Raw genomic sequence first — 27,027 nt, 5'->3', positions numbered from 1 at the left:
TAAAGTGCTAGTGCAGATGATGCAAATCGCTTACAGGACATCACTTTTGCACATAATCATATTCAACAGAACAAATAAAAACCTCAATAATCAATGTCACACATATGTTAAAAAACTGTTAAAAAACTTCTTTCAGAACTGTCTATATCAGAAAATGTAGTAAACTGTTGATGCAGTGTTTCGTTGAAAGACCAATTATTCATCACCTTCTTCAGGACAAACATAAAACATTAAAAAATCATCAATGTTTAGGATCAGAATAGAAGGTAAAGATATATTTCATCCCTCTTTTACCCAAGGATCATTGTTCTGTTCAGGGACGTTAAACAAATTGTACCAGATAAATCGATGATAAATGGGTTAGAATTTGATTTAGAAATATAGATTGATAAAATGAAGACTGAGAAAATAAAATATCCATCTGTAAGCTTTCTTGATAACCCAGGTTGGATTATACACACGAGTCTGAAATATCCATCTGTAAGGTTTCTTGATAACCCAGGTTGGATTATACACACAAGTCTGGGTGTTCCTGCTGATGTGGCCTCAATGTAAGAAATATGTGAATTGCTTCCAATTGACTAAAATCCACTGTGTATCCAATTTTTTTAATTGACTGGATACTTGCATAAAAATAGAGGCATAATCGTCTGTATTTTGACCATCTGAATCGCGGCACCCTTGCTCGGTTCGAAAAACTTCTCCGTCTCCTCTTCCCCCCCTTTCTTAGTTGTTGAACCAGACAACACCTACAACGATGTGAACGATTCTCATATGCTACTGACACCCCCTTGACACTGACAATATCCTTTACCACCTGTTGCTACATATCTCTGTCACATACCAACGCTGTAGGCTCAAACTATAATCCCTTGTTGCAATTCTTACCAAACAACAACAGGCTACACCTGATGGTGATAATAATAAATACTACAATGATGCACATGTCTTGACGTTCATTATGACTTTTGCTAATAGATGTTTTCTCCCACTTTCTTTTTACTTTCTCTGTAATAGTTTTTGTAACACTAAAAATGCCAGTGATCTATTTTGAACAAAAGAAAAGTTTATGCGCTTCTAATTCTGTGAGGTGGGTTTCTTGAAGAAGTGCTAAATCTGGAGAGTACTTTGCCAAGTGAGAGAGAGTTCTCTGTCGTTTAATCAGATTATTTAAACCACTGACCTTCCAAGTAATAACTCTGAATTGTAACAATGTGAAATATATTAAATATATTAAAGTAAAAATCTGATCTACTTTAAGAACACATATCTTCAAAAAAGGTTAAAAAGAAGGGCTAGGAGAGAAAATATAGGGAGGAATGGAATATGAAAGAAAAAAGATGCAGAAAGTACAAGTGATAGATTTGGCGAAGGAGGTAAATACCTTTTTTCTAATGGTAAATAGGGAGGGGGTTGACAGCACTTCACATGAACAAACGCAAGGAGCAACACATGCCACACCACCATGAGCAACAAGGCTATGACACAAGGGTGAAAAATAACCTGTATGAAAAAAAAGAAGTTAATATTAAAGTCATGAAAAATAAGAATCATCGGTATATTGCGAGAATAACATATAGCATTGGATACATAGGTCAATATAGTAAAATCAGTCAACGGTGGGAAGTATCAACAGTGTCCATAGAAGTACAAGAATTGTCTTGAAGAAATTGCTTAAACTTTACAGGGTCTGTTAAGGTAAATGTTTTATCTTTATAGGTGACTTATAGAGAACATTAATGAGCAGGCCAAAATTGGCTCCAATATTCCACAGAACTGGTTGAAAATAAAGGAATTCTTTACATCTATCAGCAGTAGATTTAGCAACATCTTACGTAAAATATAACTTATGACCAGACTAGAGGATTTGCTTTATGGATCTTAGTAGCTTTTTTTTTATTTTTTTATCCTCATTTGCCAACTCGGCACCCAGTTTACTAACTGTTCCACCTGCTGGGTTTTTTGTATCTCATACGCTAGTGTATCGAGGAAGAGACATCAGGCTCACCTCCACAGAGTCCGGCCAGCGTATTATCCAAGCCCTTGATGCCATTTGACCCATCCGGTGTGCCCATCTGATCCTCATTCCTGGAGCCTGAGTGTCAACCCAAATACTAGCGAGATAGGCGTGGGGCTTAATCATAGGATTGATGTTGCTTTGTTCAATAAACAATTCAAAATTTCCCACATACCAATCACCCAAAACGTAGAAGAAACGGTACCCAAAATGCTAGTTTTTTGCTGGTGTGATTCAACATATCTAGTTTAGCTGTATATCTCATTGACTTTATCCAGTCCAAAACATTTGGAGAGAGGGGAGAGACCCACAACTTACAAAGTTCTCTACGTGCCAATAGTATAGCATAAAAAATCAATTTCACATTGTCATTAATTCTATCCTCCTCTAGGTCATTGCTCCCAGTAATTATAAGTTCGGGGCTTACCTCTATTTGTAGGTTCAGAGCTTGAGATAGACAGTTACTCACATCTTGCCAAAAGTCTCTTATCTCCGAGCAAAAGACAAACATATGGAGATCATCGGCGTTAGGGGTCTTACATTTTGCGCACTCCACCACTCCACTGTTTCAGGAGGGGAATTTGTTGGCATGGAGTGAATGCCAACAAAGGTGGGGGCAAGTTTTCTCAAGGTATAAATACTTACAGATTCAGAGCTGGGCGAAGGGCTTCAAAATTCGAATTGGAATACAGAATGACTTTGAGGCAAAACTGGCGATGGAGGGGTCTTTTAAGAAGGAGGTGGCCTTGTGGTATTGGTCAATGTTGGAGATGGAAGATAGCCCCTTCTTACTTCCGGAGGTCCTGTGGAAGCAAAGCTTGCCAAAGATTGCAACAGAAAACCAATGGCAAGTATCTATGGCTATACTATACAGAGTGGTTAAACCTGCGAATTTAAGGAGAAACCTTCTGTTCACAATCCACAGGGCCTATTGGACTCCGCGCAGATTGACGAAACTTTAATGGATTTTGTAGCTTGTAAGATTTTCTGAAGGTCTATATATTTCAGGATGAGGATAATAATTCCTCTAGGCTTTGATGACGTAGAAAGTTTGCGTCCATGTCAATTTGCACATTGAATGCTGAGTTTGGGTGAGTTAGGAAGATTAAGGGGCATATTTATGAGAGGCTTGTATCACGTTTGCGCCATGCAAAATGATACATGCGTGATGCAAGCCTTGAAGTCATATTCATGCAGCCACGCAAAGCCACTTTGCGTGACTTTGAATGGATTCATATATCTGAAGTAAGGCAACACAGCGCAACTCACTGTTGCCTTACTCCGTGCAAGGGAGGCCTTGCGTGGGTGTTGAGGTGTGTGTTCCAATGCAACTCCCATGGGTATTTACTCGTTCCCACTAGTAAAACTAGGAATACACCATAACAAAGAAAAATATCTTTATTTCTCCTAGTTTTTTGCTCTTTTAACCTGTGCTACATTCTGCAGCACACATAGAAAGAGGAAAAGTTCTCTCAGGATTGTGTTTCTGCATGAAGGTGCCCCATTCTACACAAAACAATCCTACATGCAACACAGGCACCCTTGCACCATAGCACAAGGATGCCTGCATTGGTGCTAGGCTGATAAAATGGCACCAGCACAAAGGGAAAGGACAGGAATGTATTGTGTTGGAGAAATACTGCACATTTCTGCCCTTTCCCAGTGATGCTCAGCAGTGCAGCAAGATGATTTGCTGCGCTGCCCTGCGCCACTAGTTTCATAAATATGGCCCTAAGAATTTGTGCCAGAAAAGTGGTGAAGAAGGAAACAGGATATTTGCCTTCTACATCCACCGGGACACCAATAATGCAGTGATTATTGTGTCCGTTTCTGTTTTTAAGATCTTCTGCATGTTGTTTCAGTAAGACAATTTCACTTTCATGACAGCAATCTTGGAAGGTTTATCTTGAAGATCACTAATTCTGCTCTGCTTCCACAAGTTGAGATTTAATGGAGGACCATTCTTTCTAAGTTCTGTATCCTGACATTAGTCTACTCCACAAATGGGCGCAGGGCTCTTATTTCCACAAACAGAATATCCAAAGATATGGAGGAAGATGAATTATCAGGAGAGGGAGGATCTTTTTGAAGGCGTTTTTAGACTCTGCTTGCTGAGGCTTGACAGCAGAGTAGAGTTTAGGAGCGCTGGTAGGCATGCCTTCCAATGATGTAAAATGTGCCATTGGGTGAATATGTGCAATAAAGTACTGTGGAGATGATAAGCGATTGATGGTTTACGAGCTGGTTTCTGCTTTCTCAATCTCCCTATGCAGGAGAAAAGTAGTGACAAAGATTAAATGAAGGTGTAATTATATCAGCAAGGCTCAAACTGTTAATGAGATAATGAAAACATGCTGAGGCCTTGTACTAAAATGGTGATATCATAGCAGTTGAAAAAGAGTGGTTTGAAAAGTCAGTCAGAAATATCAAGAAGTCATTTGTTCTTCGTGAAAAAAAAGAAAAGGAAAAATATGTGGGCTTTGTGGATAAAAACATTGGTCAAAAGTACCATCACAGAAGAACTCCATCATGGGGCAATCCAGAGGAATCCTCTGTGTTGCAGGAAAAAGAAAATGGCTGCTGCGAGTCTGAGGAGAGGAGTGGGTGGCATGAAAGGCACTGTAAACCGGCCATTATCATGCACAGAATGATGCGCCTCACACTCCTGCTGCTTGTAAAAATGGTTCGCCTCTGGCTTTCAGTCATCATTGAGGCAGCAAGAGTGCACCCAAAATGAAGTTGCAATAATGATCAACAACAGGAAACAAGTTGAGACCTGGATATGATTAGTAACAAGCAACAATGTCTCAACAACTCATTAACAAAAGTATAAGAATTTCAAAGAAAAAAATAATAGAAAACTGTAAAGTTTGAGTATTGTGGTTTGCATTTTCAAAATAGGAACAAGGATAACTTGGAGACTGTATTAATGTTACTCTGAAAATGTGCAAAGAGTATATGGTGGACACATAGTGCTAATAAGAAAAAAAGTGAACGGCACATGTGAAGAAGTGAACTAACAGTGAGTGGGCATTGATTTAAAATGATACAGAACATGAATACAGGAGAAGGCAATTTGTCACGATCATGTTAAGTGTCAGGAGCTGTAAATCCGCTGATTCCTGTTGACTGCGTTTCGACCTATGTAACTTTAGGTCGTCATCAAAATTAAGATTGCACAAATTGAATTAAATGCTGGATGGATTCTTGTTTTGAAAAAAAGGGGGGGGGTTTGGCCCTAGGGGTTAGAGGATAGGTAGGGCCTTATTATCGAAAAGAGAAAAAATGACCTAAGCCTCCAATCACTTCAAACACATTCCTGATATGAAATAAGATAAACAAAAATTAATATGTTTACCTTTCTCAGTGAATTTTGCCTTTTATTTCATGTTTTTTAGGATTTATGGTTTTAATCGCAAAAAGAACACATCATCTACTACACAAAATGCCACAAAAGTACAAAAAACAGTGAAACAACAAATAAATTGTGTCTTATCGTACATATAACTACAACCACATATTCAATACATTTATACACAACAATGATATGTCGAAAAACAGTTGATATATACATGACTAATCTCATTTAGTTGTCATAAAAGTGAAAGAGTTTCGACAACTAAACAACCCTATACTTAGAAAGTAATTAATACTCTAAGAATTCATGCACTTGAATCAGTTTACTAGTTATTCAAGGACATTAATGTCATTGCCACTTAATGCCATTGTGACGCCATCTTATTTTGTTCTGTTTTAGCTAGAACATGTTAATATTGCAATCAACAATTTTGTAAAATAGTATCTATTTTATATTATTATTTTTCTTCGTAGGTAGTACATGGCTACTCCAGAAGAAGGCGCTGGTCACCGAAACGCGCGTCGAGAATTAATTTGTGCCACTTTTTAAATTTTAAATTTTGTATTTTTGTTTATTGTATTTTGTAATGCTGATTTAATTATTTCTGATGTGATTTTATTAACTGTATTGGGGAACCAGTTTTTATTATTGGTTTTTTTTATTCACTGTGTTCATAAATTTCTAGCTACTGAACCTTTGGTTATAAAATTCCTCTCTTATGTCATTTATTTTATGATTATTAGGAATCAATTGCTTAGGTTGTTAAATTTCATGTGTTGCTTTATCCCTGACCTAGGAATTACTGTATCTAATTCTCAGGGGGTCCTTGATACCTATGAATAATGAGACTCCAACCATCCTCAGCCATTCCCCAACTCAGCCTGACAGAGTCAGCTAGGCATAAAGGTACCTCTTTATTTCTGCAGTACCAAGCATCTTGCAGGGTCAATGCATGTGCTCAGTGCTGATATTTTAGTATCAAAATAGGATTGAAATAGATTAGCATGAGGAACTCTTTGAGCAAGTAATAACCTGATGTGGTGTGCTTTTTTAAACATTCTTTATTGGTTTTCTGTAAACATATCAGCCAAAGAAAAGGTGGCATGATCTGTCAGGTGTCACATTGCTCATATACAAGTAATGCATTTAATATCATTAGTATTCATTGAGTTAACTTCATCAGTAGAAATGGATCCTATACATTTGACCAGTTCTGGCTAGATTTCTAAATCTACTTTTAATTCAGGTCTCCTCATCGGTCCTGTAATACCGCCTGTAACTTAATATTGGTGCCCCCCTGTTCTGGGAAGGACTTTGCACTTATCATATAACTTTCAACTAATCACATCCACCAGCAAGCTCCAAAATCAATCCCACATTGTGGTCAAGCTATGTCACCTACAGTTTCGTAGTTCAAGCACTTCTTGTGTGTTTCACATGAAGGGAAACATTGTCCATCTTTGTCCCACTAAAGTCGAGGACTGTTGTGTCCAGTGCTGCTACCAAGTCCTCTCTCAGCCTCCATATACAGTAGAGTTCTCTCACTCTCCACCGCCTTCAAGTCTATGATCTCCTTGTAGTCAGGCTTGCCCTCCCTGTTGATATAACAGTGACCCAGCTCTTGTATTGTTAACTGAATCAGTTCCAGCACCTTGTGTATGGGCAGTTCTACTTCCCCTGTCCTCCACATGACTTTGAGTGGTGCTGTTAGTGATCTATGCTGTAGGAACTGTCTCACAGGGAGGTCGTATTTCTGCGTTAGAAAGTATCTGAAATATTGCTCTTCATAATTTCTCCCACTAGAGCTAGCCCGTTGTCCCTACACGTTTGCTGGAGCATAGCAGGTGCATAGGGTATTGATGTATGTGTGCTTTGCAGGCATTGTGTACGGTGTAAAGAAGACTGACTGGGTCCTTCCATTTAGGAAGGAGCAGATCTATCTGAGTGCACTTGGATGCCAAATGCTGCTGAGCATTCCAAGAGGATGAGGGCTGCTGAATCTCCTCCATCCAGAGTCATGCATATGTCATCCGTTGTGGAAATGAGGGTAGTTTCCATGCTGTGGTTGGGTCTGAAACCAGAGTAAGTGGTGTTGAGGAGTGGGTGATCATTGAGGTATTCAGTGAGGCATCTGTTGATGATTTTCTAAGACCTTGGCCGGGGTTGGATTAATCCCTTGCCACATGACATTGAAAGGTTAAAATTAGAAAACACCCTGCTTTATTCTGATTAGGGCTGCGACTCAGGCACTCATTACAAGAGGCCCGGGTAATTGTGATATGTGCAGTAATCTGTGCGAACAGACACATCCCAATACTATGTTTTGTGATAAATATCGACAAGTCATAGCTGCTGATATTTATTGGTGGGAAAAATACCCCAAATTTATCGGAAGCACACCAAAACCCACATTATTCTCCAAATACTCATAATTGGGTAGTGTTTTTACACCCAATAAATTCCGAATCAACGAAGTAGGATTTTATGAAGTGTGATAAATATCACATCAATTCCTGGGCCATTCGTGGTGAGGGCCTCAGGCCGATTTACCATTCTGAAATCCATAGACATCTAACACGGAGCAAATGTGCCACGCACACAAGCAATTTTTGGGTAGTGCACGTCTAGTTTTAAATACAATTTGTGTAACTTGAATACATTTTCTACAACCTGCATTATTTTGATCATTATTTGGCATGGGTAAAACCGGAACTAGATATTTGCTCGACTGAATGCTATTGGCAGTCCTTGATGGATGAGGACCAATGTCATAGTCCTTAACTATAACTATAAATGGTCGAACTTGGAGTGGGCGTGGCTGCCCGGCTGACAATAAGAGGAGTACATGGTAGCAAAATAAGCTGCAGCAGATTTTGGAATGCGGTTGGTCTTATAGACATCTAGGGGGAGATTTACCGGAAAGTCATGCAACGTAGCGCAGCCCCCTGCGAGGCTGCATTGCGTTGCATGACAGGGAGGGAGCAGGAAAGCGCCATATCTTCACGGATATGGCTCTCTCCTCCCCTTTCCCTTGCGCTAGCGCTGATTACAGCTTCCGTGCGCCACGCACACACCCTAGCGCTATAGTGCTAGGGTGTGTGTATGAGTCTAGCATAGGTTTTGTACAGCTAGGGTACCTTTTCTGTACAAAATACCATGCCTAGACAAGATGCAAAGCTTTTTCCTCTTTGTATGTGTGCTGTACAGTGCAGCAAGCATGCAAAGTCGGAAAAGGAAGGAGAAATGAAAGCTTTTCTCTTTTCTTGCTCCTACATTAAAAAGGCGCAGTTTTCTCACGCTAAACTCAATCTACTTTACTTAGTAAACTAGCAGCCCGTCCCGGCGTTGTCCGGGTATGAATTGCTGCCGGCCAGTAGTATATTGTTTTGTAGGATTTTGTTTTGATAGCATTTCTTATCTGTGACAGGCCTGTGAAACGCTCCGATTCACAGTGCACTGCTGATGCACTTAAGAGTGCGCGTTCAGTAGTGTGTGAACTCGAGTTTCCCTACTTTATTTTTCCTTGCAATATTATATAGCGCGAAATCGACAACATAGCATGAGCACAATTTACATTACAGAAGAACACATTCATTTGTGGTAGGCACGGGGAGACAAAACGATTTGCCTGGAATCACAGGATGTTGAGCTGATGCTGAGATTCGAACGTAGCTCCCCAGCTCTAAAGTTCGCAATTCTAGAACTTGTGGCGGGAGGTGTGTCTAAAAGTTTATGTTGGTGCTGGCCATCAATGAGAGAGACCTGTGCATTTTTCAAATCGGTGGTGAAAAAATATGAGTATGTTCCTGGAGATGTGGGCCGCCGTGCCACCAATGTACTCACCGGGGGAGGGTTAACACCCATTATTCCGCAACTTTCTTTCCGCATACCATCACTCCGCTTACTTTCATTACGAAAGTACCATGACTCCGCAATGCCATTATAACGCATGGCATTACATTTTATATGCTTTTACGAAATTCGTTGTAAATGCATGAATGGTAAAAGCATGTTTTTTTTAAGGTTTGGATAAGGTAAGTATGGGTATAGGGGTATATGTTTTGGGGTACTGAGGTATATGTTTTGGGGTGTTTGGGTATTTTAAGGGTTCAGATATAGTTTTGGGTTATGGGGTACAAGGGTAGTTTTAGGGTTTAGGGATAGGTATGGGTTTTGAAGTACAGGGGTATTTTTAGGGTTCAGCGCTAGGTTTGGGTTATGGGGTACTGGGGTATTTTTAGGGTTCAGGGGTAGGTTTGGGTTTTGAGGTACAGGGGTATTTATAGGGTTCAGGACTAGGTTTGGGTTTTGGGGTACAGGGGTATTTTTAGTGTTTAGGGATAGTTTGGGGTTTTGTGGTACAGGGTATATTTATAGGGTTAAGATGGGTTAGTGTTTAAGGGTGTTGGGGTATTTTGAGGAGTAAGGGTGGGTTATGATTATGGGGTGCAGGGGTATTTAAAGGGAGCAGGGTGGACACCCAGAGCTGGAATGTACAGAACCTGGGAAGGAAAAGCAATGAAATATTGGGCACAATGCTCGTTTTTTTTCCCCGTAATCCCGCGCCCGCACACGCCCACGCCCCCAGCACACGCCCACAGCACACGATATGAGACATGGCATGAAGGGCAAGCCCCCAGCGCTTGCCACACCCCCAGTACACGCCGACAGCACAACGCAGACACGCCCACAAGGGGCTACTTTGCTGGCACAGTTCTTTTACCTTTTAAATGTATATGGTGGATGTCTGCATAGCCTATTTCCTTCTGCTGCAACCACCCTTTCCAACGCTGTATTGGGTGTTGTGATTGGTACTGTTGTTTCTGAGATTACCCGCCTCAAAGGTTTGGGTTCTCTCTTTATTATATTAGTATAGATAGATTGAGTTTAGCATGAGAAACCTTATGTGGTTGCACAAAAAGGCCCATGCTCCACCCTTGGCATGCCTCTATGGCACTAATTAAAGTAAAGCAGCGCCATGCGCTGCTTCACATTACTTTTCCATTATTTCCAATGGTAAACAAGTTTAGCGCTGGAAAGTTAATTGGAAAAAAGAAGATTTTGCGCCAATTTGCATCACTTTTGTGACGCAAACACAGCATAAAATCTTCGTAAATCTCCCCCTAGAGTGTTTGGACACATTTCACTTTCTTCACCAACTTTACATTATTTTGCAAAGAACCTGGACAGTTGATATATTCGTATTGGAAGATTGTGGAATTTATTCTCTGTACACTGTCTGCTTGGGTCAACCTAGAGGGTGGGTTATTAACATGTATTCCTAGTACCCTTCACTGGACATTTACTCCGTCCGTGTATAGTTTTTGAATTGCACTGATGTATTTTAAGGTTGCCCTGACCTGGTTATTATAGATTTCTCTCCTCATGGAAGGCATAATGATGTTCCAATACTTGCTGGGCAGCTGGCTCTGTGTGATGAATTCTTTGAAAGATGAAATCGTTTTTGAGCACACAATTTTAAGTGTTTATTTCAATTCCAGTGCACTGAGATTAACCTCCAGGATGAGACAGCTGTAGTTTCTGGCGTGTCTGCTTTTTAGGTTTTGCCTAGCGAAAGCTGCGCTCTGCGCAGCTTTTTCGCGCAGGCGAAATCCTGTTGAGAATTGTAGGGTGCTTTGGGTCGGCCCTCGTCGTTGATTGGCTGGCTCCGTAAACGGAGCCTTGCCATTGGACGAGGGGCCTGTCCGTCAATGCCGGACCAGACACGGGGGCGTTCCTGACATTCTTTGGCTTTTGCCACGTCACGCGACGCCGGGAACGCCCCCGAGTCTGGTCCGGCATTGCCGGGACCTGCGTTTGCTGAAGTGTCGGGTTTCTTTGTCTGTGGCGGAACAAATTGCAGGTAAGCGATGATGTCTTTTGTAATATAAATGACTGTATTTTTTTTGAATGCCCCATCCGGAATGTTTAATCACGTATTTTTTTTTGTTCTCAGCAGGTACTTTGCGACGGCCCGCTGGGGGGAACAATTTCCGGTCGGGATCCTTGGCTCGCTGTTTGTCTTCGTCCAAATTGCAGGTAAGCGTGTTCTCTGCATCTATTTTGCGACGGCCCGGTGGGGGGAACAATTTCCGGTCGGGATCCTTGGCTCGCTGTCTGTCTCCGTCCAAATTGCAGGTAAGCGTGTTCTCTGCATCTATTTTGCGACGGCCCGGTGGGGGGAACAATTTCCGGTCGGGATCCTTGGCTCGCTGTCTGTCTCCGTCTCCGTGCTCCAAGGTATTTCTTGCAGGTAAGCGATGTGTTCTTTTGTATTTTAAATGACTGTATTTTTTGAATGCCCCATCCGAAATGTTTAATCACGTATTTTTATTTTGTTTTTTCTCTTCAGGTTGCCGGGACTTGCCTTTGGTGACGTGTCGGGTTTCTATGTCTGTGGCGGAACAAATTGCAGGTAAGCGATGGTGTCTTTTGTAATATAAATGCCTGTATTTTTTGAATGCCCCATCCGAAATGTTTAATCACGTATTTTTTTTTGTTCTCTGCAGGTATTTTGCGACGGCCCGGTGGGGGGAACAATTTCCGGTCGGGATCCTTGGCTCGCTGTCTGTCTCCGTCTTCGTGCTCCAAGGGATTTCTTGCAGGTAAGCGATGGGTTTAATTACGTATTTTTTGTTGTTCTCTGCAGGTATTTTGCGACGGCCCGGTGGGGGGAACAATTTCCGGTCGGGATCCTTGGCTCGCTGTCTGTCTCCGTCTCCGTGCTCCAAGGGATTTCTTGCAGGTAAGCGATGTTTTCTTTTGTACTATAAATGACTGTATTTTTTGAATGCCCCATCCGAAATGTTTAATCACGTATTTTTTTTTTTTGTTTTTTCTCTTCAGGTTGCCGGGACTTGGCTTTGGTGACGTGTCGGGTTTCTATGTCTGTGGCGGAACAAATTGCAGGTAAGCGATGGTGTCTTTTGTAATATAAATGCCTGTATTTTTTGAATGCCCCATCCGAAATGTTTAATCACGTATTTTTTTTTGTTCTCTGCAGGTATTTTGCGACGGCCCGGTGGGGGGAACAATTTCCGGTCGGGATCCTTGGCTCGCTGTCTGTCTCCGTGCTCCAAGGGATTTCTTGCAGGTAAGCGATGTTTTCTTTTGTAATATAAATGACTGTATTTTTTGAATGCCCCATCCGAAATGTTTAATCACGTATTTTTTTTTGTTCTCTGCAGGTATTTTGCGACGGCCCGGTGGGGGGAACAATTTCCGGTCGGGATCCTTGGCTCGCTGTCTGTCTCCGTCTCCGTGCTCCAAGGGATTTCTTGCAGGTAAGCGATGGGTTTAATTACGTATTTTTTGTTGTTCTCTGCAGGTATTTTGTGACGGCCCGGTGGGGGGAACAATTTCCGGTCGGGATCCTTGGCTCGCTGTCTGTCTCCGTGCTCCAAGGGATTTCTTGCAGGTAAGCGATGTTTTCTTTTGTAATATAAATGACTGTATTTTTTGAATGCCCCATGCGAAATGTTTAATCACGTATTTTTTGTTTTTTTTTTTCTCTTCAGGTTGCCGGGACTTGCCTTTGGTGACGTGTCGGGTTTCTATGTCTGTGGCGGAACAAATTGCAGGTAAGCGATGGTGTGTTTTCTAATAGTGTTTTCGTGTCGGGTACCCAATTTAGATTTTTATGTCATACTTATTTTAGAAATTAATTTATCTCACTTTCGTTGCAGGTTTTTTTCGCCGTCGCAGCGTGGTCTCGGGATCTGGGCGTGGTCGCGGTTTCCGGTTGCCATTTTGCGCTCGGTGTCTGGCTTCGTGGGACGATGGATTTCAGGTACGCGATTTAAATTTGTATGTAATTGTAATTTGTTTTATATGTATTCTGTCTTTTTGGTTTATATTGTAATGTATTTATTTTTGGGGCCTGTTTTCTCGAATGTTTCCGTGTCGGCTTTCCTTCGTGACGTGACGACTTGCAGGTAAGCGATGGGGTGTTTTTTAATTTACATTTTTATGTCGATGTAATTTCTTTTATGTGTTCAGCCTATTCTTTTTTTATTGTAATGTATTTATATTTTGCGCCTGTTGTACCCAATTTAGATTTTTATGTCATACTTATTTTAGAAATTAATTTATCTCACTTTCGTTGCAGGTTTTTTTTGCGTCGCTGCGTGGTCCCGGGATCTGGGCGTGGTCGCGGTTTCCGGTCGCCATTTTGCGCTCGGTGTCTGGCTTCGTGGGACGATGGATTTCAGGTACGCGATTTAAATTTGTATGTAATTGTAATTTGTTTTATATGTATTCTGTCTTTTTTGTTTATATTGTAATGTATATTTATTTTTGGGGACTGTTCTCTCTAATGTTTCTGTGTCGGGTCTCCTTCGTGGCGTGACGACTTGCAGGTAAGCGATGGTGTGTGTTGTAATTAATAAATGACTGTCTCTTTTTAATGACTGTGACTTTTTGTAACTTTGTAAAGCTTTTTTTACAATTAATTTATCTCACTTCTTTTGCAGGTTTTTTTTTGCGTCGCTGCGTGGTCCCGGGATCTGGGCGTGGTCGCGGTTTCCGGTCGCCATTTTGCGCTCGGTGTCTGGCTTCGTGGGACGATGGATTTCAGGTACGCGATTTAAATTTGTATGTAATTGTAATTTGTTTTATATGTATTCTGTCTTTTTGGTTTATATTGTAATGTATTTATTTTTGGGGCCTGTTTTCTCGAATGTTTCCGTGTCGGGTTTCCTTCGTGACGTGACGACTTGCAGGTAAGCGATGGGGTGTTTTTTAATTTACATTTTTATGTGGATGTAATTTCTTTTATGTGTTCAGCCTATTCTTTTTTTATTGTAATGTATTTATATTTTGCGCCTGTTCTCTCGAATGTTTCCGTGTCGGGTCTCCTTCGTGACGTGACGACTTGCAGGTAAGCGATGGTGTGTTTTATAATTTATAAATGACTGTCTCTTTTCAATGACTGTGAGTTTTTGTAACTTTGAAAAGCGTTTTTTCGAATTAATTTATCTAACTTTTTTTGCAGGTATTTTTTAACGTCGCTGCGTGGTCCCGGGATCTGGGCGTGGTCGCGGTTTCCGGTCGCCATTTTGCGCTCGGTGTCTGGCTTCGTGGGACGATGGATTTCAGGTACGCGATTTAAATTTGTATGTAATTGTAATTTGTTTTATATGTATTCTGTCTTTTTGGTTTATATTGTAATGTATATTTATTTTTGGGGACTGTTCTCTCTAATGTTTCTGTGTCGGGTCTCCTTCGTGGCGTGACGACTTGCAGGTAAGCGATGGTGTGTGTTGTAATTAATAAATGACTGTCTCTTTTTAATGACTGTGACTTTTTGTAACTTTGTAAAGCTTTTTTTACAATTAATTTATCTCACTTCTTTTGCAGGTTTTTTTTTGCGTCGCTGCGTGGTCCCGGGATCTGGGCGTGGTCGCGGTTTCCGGTCGCCATTTTGCGCTCGGTGTCTGGCTTCGTGGGACGATGGATTTCAGGTACGCGATTTAAATTTGTATGTAATTGTAATTTGTTTTATATGTATTCTGTCTTTTTGGTTTATATTGTAATGTATATTTATTTTTGGGGACTGTTCTCTCTAATGTTTCTGTGTCGGGTCTCCTTCGTGGCGTGACGACTTGCAGGTAAGCGATGGTGTGTGTTGTAATTAATAAATGACTGTCTCTTTTTAATGACTGTGACTTTTTGTAACTTTGTAAAGCTTTTTTTACAATTAATTTATCTCACTTCTTTTGCAGGTTTTTTTTTGCGTCGCTGCGTGGTCCCGGGATCTGGGCGTGGTCGCGGTTTCCGGTCGCCATTTTGCGCTAGGTGTCTGGCTTCGTGGGACGATGGATTTCAGGTACGCGATTTAAATTTGTATGTAATTGTAATTTGTTTTATATGTATTCTGTCTTTTTTTGTTTATATTGTAATGTATTTATTTTTGGGGCCTGTTTTCTCGAATGTTTCCGTGTCGGGTTTCCTTCGTGACGTGACGACTTGCAGGTAAGCGATGGGGTGTTTTTTAATTTACATTTTTATGTCGATGTAATTTCTTTTATGTGTTCAGCCTATTCTTTTTTTATTGTAATGTATTTATATTTTGCGCCTGTTGTACCCAATTTAGATTTTTATGTCATACTTATTTTAGAAATTAATTTATCTCACTTTCGTTGCAGGTTTTTTTTGCGTCGCTGCGTGGTCCCGGGATCTGGGCGTGGTCGCGGTTTCCGGTCGCCATTTTGCGCTCGGTGTCTGGCTTCGTGGGACGATGGATTTCAGGTACGCGATTTAAATTTGTATGTAATTGTAATTTGTTTTATATGTATTCTGTCTTTTTGGTTTATATTGTAATGTATTTATTTTTGGGGCCTGTTTTCTCGAATGTTTCCGTGTCGGGTTTCCTTCGTGACGTGACGACTTGCAGGTAAGCGATGGGGTGTTTTTTAATTTACATTTTTATGTGGATGTAATTTCTTTTATGTGTTCAGCCTATTCTTTTTTTATTGTAATGTATTTATATTTTGCGCCTGTTCTCTCGAATGTTTCCGTGTCGGGTCTCCTTCGTGACGTGACGACTTGCAGGTAAGTGATGGTGTGTTTTATAATTTATAAATGACTGTCTCTTTTCAATGACTGTGAGTTTTTGTAACTTTGAAAAGCGTTTTTTCGAATTAATTTATCTAACTTTTTTTGCAGGTATTTTTTAACGTCGCTGCGTGGTCCCGGGATCTGGGCGTGGTCGCGGTTTCCGGTCGCCATTTTGCGCTTGGTGTCTGGCTTCGTGGGACGATGGATTTCAGGTACGCGATTTAAATTTGTATGTAATTGTAATTTGTTTTATATGTATTCTGTCTTTTTTGTTTATATTGTAATGTATATTTATTTTTGGGGACTGTTCTCTCTAATGTTTCTGTGTCGGGTCTCCTTCGTGGCGTGACGACTTGCAGGTAAGCGATGGTGTGTGTTGTAATTAATAAATGACTGTCTCTTTTTAATGACTGTGACTTTTTGTAACTTTGTAAAGCTTTTTTTACAATTAATTTATCTCACTTCTTTTGCAGGTTTTTTTTTGCGTCGCTGCGTGGTCCGGGGATCTGGGCGTGGTCGCGGTTTCTGGTCGCCATTTTGCGCTAGGTGTCTGGCTTCGTGGGACGATGGATTTCAGGTACGCGATTTAAATTTGTATGTAATTGTAATTTGTTTTATATGTATTCTGTCTTTTTGGTTTAGATTGTAATGTATATTTATTTTTGGGGCCTGTTCTCTCTAATGTTTCTGGGTCGGGTCTCCTTCGTGGCGTGACGACTTGCAGGTAAGCGATGGTGTGTGTTGTAATTATTAAATGACTGTCTCTTTTTAATGACTGTGACTTTTTGTAACTTTGTAAAGCTTTTTTTAGAATTAATTTCTCACTTCTTTTCCAGGTTTTTTTCGCCGTCGCTGCGTGGTCCCGGGATCTGGGCGTGGTCGCGGTTTCCGGTCGCCATTTTGCGCTCGGTGTCTGGCTTCGTGGGACGATGGATTTCAGGTACTCGATTTAAATTTGTATGTAATTGTAATTTGTTTTATATGTATTCTGTCTTTTTGGTTTATATTGTAATGTATATTTATTTTTGGGGCCTGTTCTCTCTAATGTTTCTGTGTCGGGTTTCCTTCGTGGCGTGACGACTTGCAGGTAAGCGATGGTGTGTTTTGTAATATTGTGTTTTGTGTCGGGTACGCAATTTACATTTTCATGTAATACTTTTTTTGTTTACAAGTGTTGTGCCTATTGCTTTTATATATTTTGCGCCTGTTCTCTCGAATGTTTCCGTGTCGGGTCTCCTCCATGGCGTGACGACTTGCACGTAAGCGATGGTGTGTTGTGTAATTTACTTTTTTATTTCATTGTAATTTCTTTTATGTGTTCAGCTTGTTTTGTTTATATTGTAATGTATTTCTTTTTTGGGACTGTTCTCTCTTGTGTTTTTGTGTAGGGTTTCATTCGTGGCGTGACGACTTGCAGGTAAGCCATGTTGTGTTTTGTAACAAATGACTGTCCCTTTTCAATGCCCGGGAGTTTTTTAACATGGAAAAGGTATTTTTGACTTTATGTATCTTCCTTTCTTTGCAGGAATTGAACGGTGGCGGCGTGGGAACGATTTCCGGTCGTCATTTTGTCATGGGATCTTTGGCTGTCTGTCTCCGTCTCCTTGGTCCAAGGGATTTCAGGTACGCGATTTAAATTGTAATGTAATTAGTATTTCTTTTACAGGTGTTCAGCCTTTTTTGTTTATATTCATTTAATGTTTCTTTTTTGGGCTGTTCTCTCTAGTGTTTCCGTGTAGCCTGCCGTGACGTGTCGTGTTTCCTTCCCCGTGGACGAACGACTTTAAGGTAAGAGTTGAGGTCATGTCTTAGTGCGACTCGGTGTAGATAGATTCAAATGGAATTTGTTTTTTTTTACACGTGTTGTAGATTTAACGTAACAGGTGTTCGGGCTATTTCGTTTATGTTCTTCTGATGTTTCTTTTTTGGCCTGTTCTCTCTAGTATTTCCGTGTCGGGTCTCATCCGTGGCGTGACGACTTGCAGGTAAGAAATGTGTTTTGTAACTAAACAATTACTGTCACTTTCAAATACCCGGAGTGCTTTTTTTACGTTTCAAAAGTAATTTCTAACTTCATTTCTTTTCCTTTATTTGCAGGAATCTGTCGGCGGCGTGGTGTCGTAATTCTATTATGCTTACTTTAATAGTTATTTTATATCGTGTGCTTTCTGTGTAGGGAATTATTGCAAAGAGCTATCGTGATTTTCTACTTTAACAAAATGATATTCACCAGCACTTCTTTTTTGTATTTGCAGGCAGCGTGGCGCCAACTCGTCTACCACTAAGCTTTGATATTCAAGATCGGCAAAAGTCGCACATAGCCACTAAGTACTCTAACGAGTCACAGCATCCACGACCTTTTCATTCGGCCAGACAGCCTCCTATCGGCAATTTACATATGTCGAGACAGCAACATCCTAAAGAACATCTCACCTACATGTTCTTAACAACAAACTTTGCAAGTCTTTTGTTATTTAATGAACTAACTGCGTTTTTTTTGTCTTCCACAGTATGTAAAGGACTACAGCCACGGAAAGAAACATTTCTTCGAGCGAGCTCAGAAGGTATACTTCGTGACAGTGGACTGGAGCCTCTCGATTTCTCGACCGATCTTAGGAGGTATACTTCGAGACAGCGGACTGGAGCCTTTCGATATAAACTGTAAGTTCCTTCCTGTCTGTGAAATTAATTTGTCCTTTTGAGCAGCGGTATTACGACCACAATTTTCAGTTTTACACGCGCAAACAAAGCAGTAATAATATGAATCACTTTAGAATTACATTGTGTTGCCTATACGTTTGTCCAATTTCACCATGTTTTTGTTTAATGCGTTTGAGTTCTTTTTGGTACATCGCCAATAGGTACATTTACGATATAAATGTTGTCGCATGTCTCCTTTATTCATGAAGTTTTCAAATTCAAACAAATGCTTACATTGTAAGGACCTCTGTTTATTCTAATTCGCCATTATGTACATTTTGGATGCCTTGTTTGTGCGATACCAGATTTTATTTCATATGCTCAAATTGTAGAGCTGAGAGTTAACTGAACACAAGCATGTGTTTGTCGCAACACTCGATTTAGTCAGAGCATGAAGGCCCGTTACATTTACTGAGAGCATAAAGAACAGTTAGGATAAGGTGAGACACGACGACTTTTAGGGCTAAGTTATACATCGGCAAACTGCATTTAGGAGGAAAATGTTTGCGCATGTAGGTTTAGCCCTTTCTGTGAAAGTAATTTGTCCCCTTTTTTAGTTAATATGCTCAAATCGTAGGGCTGACAGTTAGATGAGTACAAGCATGTGTTTGTCGCAACACTAGATTTAGTTAGAGCATGAAGGCCCGTTACATTTACTGAGAGCATAAAGAACAGTTAGGATAAGGTGAGACACGACGACTTTCAGTGCAAAGTTATACATCGGCAAACTGCATTTAGGAGGGAAATGTTTGCGCATGTAAGTTTCGGCCTTTCTGTGAAAGTCATTTGTCCCCGATTTTGTACTGAGAGCATTAAGAACAGTTAGGATAAGGTGAGACCGACGAGTTTCAGTGCAAAGTTATACATCGGAAAACTGCATTTAGGAGAAAAAGGTAGGTAGGTTTACGATTTAAATGTTTGTGCATGTCTACTTTATTCATGGCCTTTGAAAATTCGAACACATGCTTACTTTGTAAGGCCTTGCTGTTTAATGCAATTCGTCATTATGTACATTTTGGATGCCTTGTTTGTGCGAAGCCAGATTTTATTTCATATGCTCAAATCGTAGGGCTGAGAGTTAGATGAGCACAAGCATGTGTTTGTCGAAACACTAAATTTAGTCATTGCATGAAGGCTCGTTACATTTACTGAGAGCATAAAGAACAGTTAGGATAAGGTGAGACACGACGACTTTCACTGCAAAGTTATACATCGGCAAACTGCATAAAGGAGGAAAATGTTTGCGCATGTAAGTTTAGCCCTTTCTGTGAAAGTAATTTGTCCCCTTTTTTATTTAATATGCTCAAATCGTAGGGCTGATGCAATTCGTCATTATGTACATTTTGGATGCCTTGTTTGTGCGATGCCAGATTTTATTTCATATGCTCAAATCGTAGGGCTGAGAGTTAGATGAGCACAAGCATGTGTTTGTCGCAACACTAAATTTAGTCATTGCATGAAGGCCCGTTACATTTACTGAGAGCATAAAGAACAGTTAGGATAAGGTGAGACACGACGACTTACAGTGCAAAGTTATACATCGGCAAACTGCATAAAGGAGGAAAATGTTTGCGCATGTAAGTTTAGCCCTTTCTGTGAAAGTAATTTGTCCCCTTTTTTATTTAATATGCTCAAATCGTAGGGCTGAGAGTTAGATGAGCACAAGCATGTGTTTGTCGCAACACTAGATTTAGTCAGAGCATGAAGGCCCGTTACATTTACTGAGAGCATAAAGAACAGTTAGGATAAGGTGAGACACGACGACTTTCAGTGCAAAGTTATACACGGGCAAACTGCATTTAGGATGAAAATGTTTGCGCATGTAAGTTCAGGCTTTTCTGTGAAAGTAATCTGTTCTTTTGAGCAGCGGTATTACGAGCACATTTTTCAGTTTTTATACGCGCAAACAAATCAGTAATAATACGTATCGCTTTACATTTAAATTGTCTTGCATATACATTTGTCCAATTTACCCATGTTTTTGTTTAATGCCTTTGAGTTCTTTTTTGTACATCGCCAATAGGTACATTTACGATATAAATGTTTTCAAACTGTGCATTTAGGATGAAAATGTTTGCGCATGTAAGTATGCCTTTCTGTGAAACTAATTTACAGTAAGAATACGTATCACTTTACAATTCAATTGTATTGTATCATTTGGTCAATTTCACCATGTTTTTTGTTAATCCATTTCAGTGATTTAGGTAAGACTAATCTTTCACACATATATATATATATATATATATATATATATATATATATATATATATATATATATATATATATATATATATATATATATATGTTCAGTTACAACTTTAGTTCCCAAACTGCTTTGCACGATGCGAGAAATTAAATAAAACACTGACAACATTCCTTCTTTTATTTTCACTACGTGCATGCGCGGATTTCGATATTTTTAAAGGCACATACAAACCAGTAATGTGACGCAAATAATTGCCATACTATTACATTAGAACGCATTAATCGCTAATACGCAAAGCTTTAGCTAAGATTCAATTTGCATAGTTTGAATGACAAAATCACTGCTTTTTTTGCCTGCACTCATAATATTTTGCTAATGCTATTTTTGTTTTGTAGGGTAAAAAAGTACACGTTTGTTGCAACTGACCCATCGACTACACAATTTGAAATTCGTTATATAAACACGGTATGTTAATACTTTATTTATTTTACTTAATACATTTCTTTTTTTAATAATTGCTGTTTGTACTGAGCATTCTTTGCTGTATACTTATACACAAAATTTCGCTCATAAAGCACATCTTATGCTTTTGTACAAGAGCGCCACTGGTAAAGTTGTAGTCAACAGAGAAGGAAAACTTATAACAAACCCTTTTTTTACAGGTCCCTGTAGGGAATGCTTTGACTCCTTTACCACACGCAATATACATAGATCTCTTTATTTCCTGCCTTCCCTTTCAATTTCTTTCTTGCCTTTCCTTATGTCTCTCTTCTGCATTTACTCTGCATCTCCTTCACAATTTTACATTCAATGTCCTTTCTTTCACTCTCGCATTATTCTTCTCTCCTTTTCTCCGACTTTTTCTTTTGCTCTCCTTCTCTCTCCTGCATCCTCACTCTTCTGCCCTCACCCTATATATTCATCCCCACCTTCTTTACAGGTCCCGGCAGCAAATGCTTACATACTAAGCTAGCACATGCAACATACATACATTTCACTCTCTTGACTTCCATTTCAATTTTGCATTTTTGCCTTTATCTCTTTTGCATTTACTCTGCATCTCCTTTCCCATTTTGCCATCAGTCTTTCTCTTTTATTTACTCCTGCTCTATTCTTCCCTCACTATTACACCTACTTTCTTTCTTCTTCTCTTCTCTCTCTTTTTTTCATGCCCTCTCTTATACCTTCTCTCTCCTGTTTTAATCTTCTTTCCTTATATCATGCACACTTTCTTTTACTCCCTCTCTATTCAGCTCTCCCTTTTACCCATCTTTTTCTTCTCTCTCCTGCTCTCTATTTTTTGCGTCCTTCCCCTTGCTATCTCCCGACTTATCTATTATGCTTATCTCTTTTACCTTCTCTTTTCCTATTCCTTCTATCTTTTTCTCACTCTCTTAATATCTTAACTTTTTGCCCCTCTCTTCTTCCAGACACTTTCCACCACTCCTTCTTTCTCTCCTCCTTATATCTCGCTCTTTTGTATTCCTTCTTTATTTCTCTCAATTTTGCACTCTACCCATCTTACTTTCACACTCTTGTGCTTTTCTTCTTTATATACCCTTTTTCACATTCTTTTGTAAAAAACAAGTTCCTCCCGTTCTCTCTTGCACTATCTTCCTTTTTTCAATTACCAGCTGCTCTCTCCTTCCTTCTTGCTCCCTCTCTATTATGCTTCACTCTTTAACTATCATACTTCGATTTCCTGCACTCTCTTACTTCTTTATTTTTGTCTTTATCTTTGTCGTCTTTTCACTTCTTTGTGTTCTCTCCATCTCAAGCTTCTTTTTAACTTGCACTGTTCATCATCCTTCTCCTTTTTTATTTTCACTCCTTTTCTTTTTGCCTATTCTCCCCTCTTTCTATCCATCTCTCTCTTCCTGACCTCTATCTCTTTCCACCTTGCTACTTTATAGTTTTTACTACTATACTAGTTACTCTATAATCCATAGTGCTTCTAATTCTCTATTTACAACTTCTAATATACTTCATACAAATGTACTCACTCTTTTCAAACTTTTGCTAACAGTATATTTTACTTTTACAGGACAAAAAATTTGCCATTTGGTGCAACTGCCCCATCGAGGACACATCTTTCAAATTCGTTCATTCAACACGGTACGTTCATACTTAAAACTTATTTTACTTTAGACATTTTTGGGTAGTACTTCCTGTCTGTACTGGGCATTCTTTGCTAGATAGTTATACACAAAAGTTTGCTTCAAACAACATTTAATTTAGTTTGGACATGAAAGCAGCACTGGTGAGGTCGGAATCAGGAGAGAGGTCAAAGGTAAAGGAAAACTTATAACTAAGACTTTGTTCTTTCTGTCTGTACTGGGCATTCTTTGCTGGATATACACAAAAGTTTGCCTTCTAAACAACATTTGATTTAGTTTGGAGATGAGCAAATGATTAGATACTGAGACACCACATGCAACATATATACATCTCCTCTTGCCTTCCCTTTCAATTTTGCATTCTTGCCTTTCCTCTCTTGCATTTACTCTGCATCTCCTTCATAATTTTGCCAGCAGTCTTTCTATTTTATTTACTCCTGCTCTATTCTTTCCTCACTTTCTCCTACTTTCCTTCTTTTTTTTCCTCTCCCTCTTTTGCATCCTTTCTCTTCTACACTCTCTCCTGTATTCCCCTCTTCTCTTTCTTTCTATCATGCACTTTCTTTTACTCACTCTATTCTGCTCTCACTTTTACTCCTCCTTACCTTCTCTCTGATGCTCTTTCTAGCTTGCATCTCAGCTTGCTCTCTCTACTTATGCTTGCTCTCTCCCTACTTATCTATTATGCTTATCTCTCCTTCCCTCTCTTTTCCTATTCCTTCTATCTTTATCTCTCTCCCTCTTGCTTTCTTACCTTTTGCCCCTCTTCTTCTTGCATACCCTTTCCATCTCTCTCCTTTCTTTCTCTACTTCCTAAATGTAGCTGTCTCTTGAATTCATTCTTTATCTCTCTATTTCCTGCGTCCTTTCTCCTTTCTGCTTCCTCTCTCCCTTTTCTATCATGCTTATCTCTCCTGCCATCTCTTTTCCTATTCCTATCTTTATCTCTCTCCCGCATGCTCTTACCTTTTGCCCCTCTTCTTCTTGCATACTCTTTCCATCTCTCTCCTTTCTTTCTCTCCTCCTTATGTTGCTATCTTGTATTCCTTCGTTATTTCTCTTTATTTTGCCCACTCCATCTTACATTCACAATCTTGTGCTTTTTTTCATCTATACTCACCTTCTTTTTTCCATCACAATCTGTTTCCTCCTGCTCTCTTTATTGCTCTCCTATATATATCTCTCCTTTCTGCTCTCTCCTTCTCCCTACTACCCCCTATTTCAAATGCTCTCTCTTTCCTTCTAGCTCCCACTCGATTATGCTTCTCTTTTTATCTCCCTCCTTTCTGCTCTTTTCTCTTTGTCATCAATATCCCTCTTGCACCCTCTTCCAACTGCTCCATTCTTACTTATTTCTTGCTCATGCCCTCCTTCCCATCCTCTCTTTACCTCATGCATTTTCTCTCTCCTTTGCTCTCCCTTTTGCCCTCTCTTTTACTTTCACTTTCTATCTCCTTCCCTATGTTGTTCTCCATTTCCATCTTGCACTCCTTCTCTTTCTTGTCCTCTGACTCCATTCTGCACTCTCTTCTCTCTCCTTTTTGCTCTTTTTTCTCTCTCCTGCACCCTATTCCATCTCCTCTCTCTCCTTCCTTCTTCCTCCCTCTCTATCATGATTATTTTTGTATCTCCCTTCTGCTATTTTCCCTTTGCCATCACTCTCCCTCTTGCCCCCTCTTCCAACTGCTCCCTTCTTAATTCTTTCTTGCTCATGCACCTCCCTTTAACTCCTGCTTTCTCTTTTCCTTGCTCTTCCTTTTGCACTCTGTGACTTTCACTTTCTATCTCCTTCCCTATCTTGTTCTGGCTTTCCATCTTGCACTCCTTCTATTTTTTGCCCTATGCCTCCATTCTGCAGTCTTTTCCCCTTTCTACGTTCTCTCTCATGATCTCCATTATCTTGCGTCCTCTTTACTTCCTTATCGATCATACTTCTATCTCCTGCACCCTCTTCCTCTTTCTCTATCTTCTTTTTACCTCCTCTCTGCGTACTCCGTTCTTTTTTTGCACTCTCTCTTCTTTTTTTAAATTACTTCTTTATTCTTTCTTCTCCATATATATCTCCTTTCTGCTCTCTTCCTTCTTCTTCCTGCCCCCTATTCCATCTGCTCTCTCCTTTCTTCTTGCTCCTTTTATATCTATCATGCTTCTCTGTCCTGCACTCTCCTTCTTTTCTAATACTCTCCGTGTTCCTCTTCCTCCCTATCTTTCATTCTTCTCTCTATCTCTTTTATGCTTTCTTTTCTCTCTACCATGCCTCTCTTCTGCACCCTCTTCCATCTGCTCTCTCTCCCTCCCTCCTTGCTCATGCCCTACTTCTTACTCTTCCTTTACCTTCTGCCTTTCTTCTTACTCCTGCGTATTATCTCCTTCCTGCCTTCACTCTCCATCTCTGTCCTTAAAAGATACCATCTCTTACCTGCAAGAAATCCCTTGTACCATGGAGACGGAGACAGACAGCGAGCCAAGGATCCCGCCCGGAAATTGTTCCCCCCACCGGGCCGTCGCAAAATACCTGCAGAGAACAAAAAAAAATACGTGATTAAACATTTCGGATGGGGCATTCAAAAAATACAGTCATTTATATTACAAAAGACATCATCGCTTACCTGCAATTTGTTCCGCCACAGACAAAGAAACCTGATACGTCATCAAAGGCAGGTCCAGGCAATGCCGGGCTAGAATCGGGGGCGTTCCCGGCGTCGTTTTGTCGGCAAAAGCCAAAGAATCTTGAACGCCCCTGAGTCTGCTTTAAATTGACGTACAGGCCCCTCGTCCAATGGCTAGGCTCAATTTATGGAGCCAGACAATGAATGACGAGGGCCGACCCAAACTCACACTACAGTTCTCATTAGGTTTTGGCCTGCGCAAAAAAGCTGCTCCCTTTGCGCCCTGCGTCCTTTCTCCTTTCTGCTTGCTCTCTCCATCCTTTTCTATCATGCTTATCTCTCCTGCCCTCTCTTCCTATTCCTTCGATGTTTATCTCTCTCCCTGTTGCTCTTACCTTTTGCCCCTCTCTTCTTCTTGCATACCCTTTCCATCTCCTTTCTTTCTCTGCTCCTTATGTCGCTATCTTGTATTCCTTCTTTATTTCTCTTTATTTTGGCCACTCTATCTTATATTCACACTCTTGTGCTTTTCTTCATCTACCCTCTCACCTTCTTTCTTCCATCCTTCTCTTTACATCATGCTTTTTCTCGCTCTCCCTTGCTCTCCCTTTTGCCCTCTCTCTTACTTTAACTTTCTATCTCCTTCCCCATATTGTGCTACATTTCCATCTTGCACTCCTTCTCTTTCTTGCCCTCTGACTCCATTCTGCACTCTCTTCTCTTTTCTCTCTCCTTATTGCTCTCTTTCTTCTTACTCTTGACCCCTATTCCATCTGCTCTCTCTCCTTCCTTCTTCCTCACTCTCTATCATCATTCTTTTTTTATCTCCCTTCTGCTATTTTCCCTTTGCCATCACTCTCCCTCATGGACACCCTCCCTTTAACTCCTGCTTTCTCTCTTTCTTGCTCTTCCTTTTGCTCTCTATATCCTTCTCTATGTTGTTCTGCCTTTCCATCTTGCACTCCTTATATTTTTGGACCTCTGCCTCCATTCTGCAGTCTTTTGCCCATTTTATGTTCTCTCTCATGATCTCCATTTATCTTGCATCCTCTCTACTTTCTTATCTATCATACTTCTATCTCCGGCACTCTCTTCCTCTTTCTTACTTATCTTTCTCTAACTTCTTTTCACCTCCTCTCTGCATACTCCGTTCTTTCTTAGCACTCTCTCTTCCTTTTTTTAATTACTTCTTTATTCATTCTTCTCTATATATCTCTCCGTTATGCTCTCTTCCTTCTTCCTGCCCCCTATTACATCTGCTCTTTTCTTTCTTCTAGCTCCTTTTCTATCTATCATGCTAATCTGTCCTGCACTCTCCTTTTTCTTTTTTTTCTCTTTCTAATACTCTCCGTGTTCCTCTTGCTCCCTATCTATCATTCTTCTCTCTATCTCCTTTATGCTTTCTTTTCTCTCTACCATCCCTCTCTCCTGCACCCTCTTCCCTCCCTTTCTCTCTCTCATAT

At 40.2% G+C, this 27,027-nt stretch overlaps 1 pseudogene; it reads left to right on the top strand.

The window, feature by feature from the left end:
- Window positions 1–21,246: 21,246 nt before the first annotated feature.
- The window catches only part of LOC147723960 (uncharacterized), a 48,973-nt pseudogene continuing 43,192 nt past the window's right edge, over window positions 21,247–27,027 (top strand).

Source organism: Lissotriton vulgaris, chromosome 4_1 (genome assembly GCF_964263255.1).
Source record: "Lissotriton vulgaris chromosome 4_1, aLisVul1.2, whole genome shotgun sequence".
Classification (NCBI taxonomy): Eukaryota; Metazoa; Chordata; class Amphibia; order Caudata; family Salamandridae; genus Lissotriton; species Lissotriton vulgaris.
The sequence above is the reverse complement of the archived record's forward strand: the minus strand, read 5'-3'. Positions and strand labels throughout refer to the sequence as shown.